Source organism: Microtus ochrogaster, chromosome 22 (assembly GCF_000317375.1).
Source record: "Microtus ochrogaster isolate Prairie Vole_2 chromosome 22, MicOch1.0, whole genome shotgun sequence".
Classification (NCBI taxonomy): domain Eukaryota; kingdom Metazoa; phylum Chordata; class Mammalia; order Rodentia; family Cricetidae; genus Microtus; species Microtus ochrogaster.
The window spans coordinates 29,317,138-29,323,175 of NC_022023.1; positions in this window are offsets into that span (position 1 = coordinate 29,317,138).

Sequence of the window (6,038 nt, forward strand, 5' to 3'; positions counted from 1 at the left end):
CAATAAAGACAGATGCAGATAAAAAAAAAAAACCTTAAATGGGTCACAGTGTTGAATAAATGTATGTAGGCTTGGAAGAGAGAAGAAAAAGAATATAGACAGTTATATAAGGAAGTAAATGGTTTTAAAGAATAAAACAAAGTCTTTAAAGAGACAGTGTACAGATAGTCATGGACTAAAGGAGTAAAGATAATAAAATAAATACTAAAAAGTAACAGAGTAAAAGCAAATAAGCCATGTAAAGATGGAATATACACAGAGAGTCTGGATTATGTATATTATTGTGTTTTCTTTGGATTTTTTGACTGTGAGGGAGCTAAGTACAGAGAGACATTTCATTGTATGGGCTACTAAGCTTCACCAACATATATATTTTAAAGGTATCTTGATTTCAAAATATGGGTCTAGGCATATAGTGCATTGAAAAGGAAAAGTGGTTCTGCCCTTGTTTCTACAGAGGATGAGAACCTGTGGGTTCCTTCCAGACTAATGTGGTTTGATGAAACAAGACCCCCTGAAAGGTCTCCATGAACCCCCCCAAGAAAATATTTTGCCCAACAAAATGCACTTCCTGTTTACTTAGGTAATATTATATCCTTCTGGAGTCTTTGATGAAGTTGAAGAACAGATAGATAGTTATAGTTTTCCTTAGTTATGATAAAAGATAAAGTAAAGATGAATATTGTAACTATTATTCTTGCTTGATAGCTGTTTTGTTGTATGTAATCTTGCTATATTAAAGTTAAAACCTTTTTATTTAAGCAGAAAAGGTGAAATGGTGTGGGAAGTCCTTCTGTATATGTGTTGCTTTTATTGATTAATGAATAAAGTTGCTTTCAGACAATGGCTTAACAGAGTAAAGCCAGGCAGGAAATCAAAACAGAGATGGAGAGAGAGTGAGAAGTTGTAGTTAGGGGGAAGCCATGGAGCCACAGCAGGAAAGAGATGCCTTCATTGGAACCTGCCAAAACTTGCCTGGTAGGCCACAACCTCATGGTGATGCACAGATTGATGAAGATGGTTTAGTTTGGAATATAAGAGCTAGCTAGCAATATGCTTAAGCTATTGGCTAAACAGTATTGCAAATAATATAGCTTCTGTGTGACTATTTCAGGTCTGGGTGGCTGGGAAGGAACTAGGAGCCTCTGCTTATACCTTCTGGCCTCCAAAAACACCAGATATGTATGTGGTGCATGTGCATGCAAAACATATAAATACAAAAATGAAATTTTTTTCAAAGAGATAGCCAGTATTACCTAATATGTGCTTATCAATATTTTATTTTCACTTATGATTTTTTTAAAGATGAGTGTGGTGGCACACACCTTTACTTATTTATATACTTTTTTACATATAAGTGCTCCGTCTGAATGTGTGCCTGAATGCCAGAGGAGGGCATCAGATCCTTGTGAGCTGCCATATGGTTGCTGGGAATAGAACTCAGGACCTCTGGAAGAGTAGCTAGCACTCTTAACCACAGAGCCATCTCTCAAGGCCATCACTTAAAATTTTTTAAAAATACTGTAAAAAAATTCTATATGAAATAGAAAGTTTATTTTCTAATTAAAAACAATTGTGTGGTCTCTGTACATGTGCCAGAGGGTGTGTGTGTGTGTGTGTGTGTGTGTGTGTGTGTGTGTGTGTGTGTGTAAGCCAGAGGTGAAGTTGATGTGATGTCAGGTAATTTTCTTGAATACTTGATTACAACCTTATTTTTTTTTAATAAAGGGTTACCAGGAGCTCATTAATTTGGCTAGGCTGGCAGGACAATGCACTCCAGGGATCTACCTGTTAGGGTGTCTCCCACCCCAGCACAGGAGTGCCAAATGTCTGCCACTGTGCCTGAATTTTACATGGATGCTGGCATGTCAAACTCAGATCTTCATGAATACATCATAGAGACAGACCCTTTACTGACAGAACCATCTAACAAGATCAGTTTATTGTAAAATGATGATTTGAAAGAAAAAAAATGAAACCAAAACAGAGCAACAGAAAACTATATATTAATACTCTCCTGTTTTGTTACTGAGTTGAACTGTGATTCTCCCAGATACATATGTTGAAGGTTGTGACTTCTGAATATCATCTTATCTGGAGGCAGAATCTTGGAAGGTGTAATCAAGTTAAGAGGAATACACTTTTGTGTGTCCTAACGCAACATGGCTTATATGAAGAGGAGCACACATGCACAGAGTTGTGGCAGAGCCTGCGATGAGAAGTGCTGACCCGGATGCTACACCTAAAAGTCAATAGACACCAAGAACTGCTAGCTATTGACAGTCACTAGGAACAGGAGGGCTGCCACCTAGAGTCTCACATGGAGTCGGACGAGGCTGTTTTTAAGTCAATAGACACCAACGACAGCTAGCCATTGACAGTCACTAGGAACAGAAGGGTTACCATCCAACCTCTCACATGGAGTTGGATGAGACTGTGTTTTGATTTCACAAGAACCCACAATGTTTTAAATGACCATATTTTTGTTACTTTATTGAGAAGACCTAAGGGACGAAGATGATGAATTACCACAGGCCCTCTGTGAAAAGGAAACAACACACTGAGCTTCCATCTTCTAGGTGGAGTCAGAGCCAACAAAACAAGGACAAGAAGCAGAGTGGAAGAACAAGAATAATCTACTGAGAGAATCTGTCAAAATTAGCTGGATAATTTAGAACTTCCGGGGGATATACGATTAATGTGTAATATCAACTATATTTCTGCAAAGCAGTATTTAAAAATGGAAAATTAAATATGTCATTATGATGACATTGAAAGACGGTTAACTACTGATGAATAATTCTGAAATACCTACACTGAGAACTAGAGCAAATTCTTGAGAAAAAATGGAGAAGAGCTATATGAATGGAAGTAAGCATCATGTTTATGGATTAGTAGACTTCACTGTTTCAAAGGCATCAATCTTGCTCAGTTAGTCCAAAAATTCAATAGAATCCCAGTAAGAGTATTGAGAAAGGAGTTACAGGATACTAATATCTATCTAAAAGAATGTCTATGGAAATGCTGAAGATATAAAAATGATGGAAAACTCACACCACCAGGTATGAGCTTCTATCGTAATTCTATTATAATGAGTGTTATAGACCCAACCTCGACTGTGATCTGATACACAGCAGTGGCAATGAAGGAGAAAAAGATTATCTTTTGTTAAATGAACTGGATCAATGGAATATCCTCAGAGAATAATAAATCTCTATTCATAATTATAGTTTATAAAATGCATAAAAATTAACTTCAGATATGCAAGAAATCTCAGGGTGAAATGTAAAACCGTGAAGTTCCCAGAAGAAAACAAAGGATGATCTCTTTGTGACCCTGGAGGAGTCAAAGAGCAGAAACCAGAGAGGAAAGTGCAGCTGTGTTGTCAAGTGCTGATAAATCGGTCTGCACTAAGAATAACTGTTCCTCAAAAGATACCATTAAGCATGAATTCCAAAGAGAAGTCTGCAGGGTCAGGGACATAAGACAGAAGTGGGAATCTCAGAAAATATAAAGAATGCCACATTCAGTTAATATAAATAAGCATAAATTATTTCTTTTTATTAGCTTTATTTTTAACAGCCACATTTATTGCTTAAATAAAAAAATGACAATATTTGATTATACAAATATTAAACTACACAAAGTAGTTAAAAGACACATGATAATAATTAGATACTAAGTTTCCAGGAAGTAGTTAAGCTGTAAAGAAAACAAAAGCAATAATGGATGTTGCAATCCAAGAAGCAACCACTTAGCAAACACTATAAAAATGAAAAACTGAAAACTAAATGAAGTAGTCTATAATGTTAAAATTTTACATTAATTTGTAGTACACTCATGTGTGTGTGTGTGTGTGTGCGCATGTGTGCATGTGTATTTCTATCTCATAGCACTGGTATGAGGTCAAAGCAAACTCGTGGGAATTAGATTAGCTCTCTTCTTCCAACTTATGGATCCCGGGGATTACACTTGGGTCTTCAGACATGATGACAAGTGCTCCTGCCAACTGAGCTATCTCACTGGCCCAGGTAAATAAAATTTTGATTTCCAGCAACAATGACAAAAGACAGTACAGTAGGAATGGAGGTACAAAAATCAATGGGACACATAGAGACTAGATATCAAAATTTATAAATGTAGGGAGACCAACGATACACTGAATGTCAGTGGACTAGGAAGTAAATAATAGTGAAATATTTATAACAGAAGAAAGATTCTATATATGATCTCTCAGGCATTCTTTAAATATGAAGTCATGAGTTGCAGGTAGAAGTAAATTTAAATAAGAGTGATGTGGAAATGCAGGCGTGAGACAAGCGATGTGGATTTACCAACATCAAAGAGAATACACGCCTGTGAGTAATATCAGAATCAAAAAGAACTCTTTTACAAAATAAAACAGGTCACTTCACTAATACAACAACCATTCATGTGCACACAATGAATTAAAGACCTATGGGGGAAATGGCAGAAGTGATGGAGAATTAGAATTATCATTAAAGATAGTTCCTTAAAATTGAAAGTCCAGTGAAGAACAGAATATGTAGCAAACCCCATGGGCCTGTCTAACTGGCATTTATAGGACAGCTGAATTCAACAACTTCAAAAGACATATGCTTTTCAAGTGCATATGGGATGCTTTCTAAGCTAGAACAGCTACCACATATCAAAATTTTAAAATATCAGTACAGTTAAAAGGTTAAAATATCAAAGAGAATGTATTGTGACCTCAAAGATTTCAGTTAGAAATATACAAGCATCATACATATGGAAAAGAATTGCTTATTTGGAAACACGGGGAAGTTAGAAAGTGCTCTGATTTACAGATAATGGATATAGAACATCAAACGGCAGTACTCAGACAGGAATCTGCATCTCTCATCACATTTCAAAGGAAATGTAAGCTCAGTGATTTCAGTGTATTCATTAGGAACTGTGTGGGGGGAAAAAAAGGAAATTAAACCCATAGTAAGTATGAAGGCGATGATAAGCACGAGAAGAAAACAAACAAAAGGAAAAGGTGAGAAAATTACCAAAGGACAAATGCTTTTATCTGAGAAGATCGATAGGCTGGTAGACCCTGGCAAGTGTAATTAAGAACAAAAAATGAGGGAAGAAATTACTAGAATCAGGAATGAAAAAGCAGTGTCACTTCAAGGCTTGCAGACAGAATGATGGCAACGAAGGGCCGTCATAATGTTATGCCCCAAACAACTGATTACTTAAACAAAACAGTTGAAATTCTCAAAATATTGCATGTAGTAAAACCTTCTATAGCTATTAAACTCTATTGTCAACTTAAAAATAAAACAAACAAAAAATGTACGGACAGTGAAAGCCCATTCGGGATGGTGGCCTGACAAAGGTGGAGGGAGAGAGGCAACTTTACAGAGTTATGAATGACCAGTGTACATGCAGCATGGCATGTGTGATAGAAACATATCATACGCCACCAAACATAATTTCAAAAACTCCATAAAGAAAACTCAAGGCGCATAACTCTATTTGCCAGTCTTATCAAGCTTAAAAGAAGAAATCCCAATCTATTTCAATCTACAATCAATTCTGGAATCTGGAGGAGTTGGGAATATTTCCCAGCTTGCTTCATGAGGCTACCATTATTCTTGACCAGAATTAGATGATGAAATTTTAAGTAAAAATTATAAAACATTCTTTCTTACAGATAGAAATGGATGGGAAATCTTTTAAAATTCAGTAAGGAAGTCAGCAGGAGTCAAATTTACGATCAAGGGAACCTGTGGTTTGATATACTTGTCAACATTAGAAATCTCCCAGCATTTGATCTTGGATATTGCTTTTGTCGTATGTTTTCCCTCTTCTCAATGAAAGCATCCTGCATCCCTAGAAGACCCAAAGAAGACTGTACCCATCCAGGAAAGCCGCTCCAATTCTCCCACCACGATGTGGGTGAGGAACACATCCCAGCAGTTTTAGGACAAAGGGGATGCTGACATTGTCCACCACGATGAAAATATCAGCATTTTACACATCCTAATCTTAGTCTTCACAGAAAA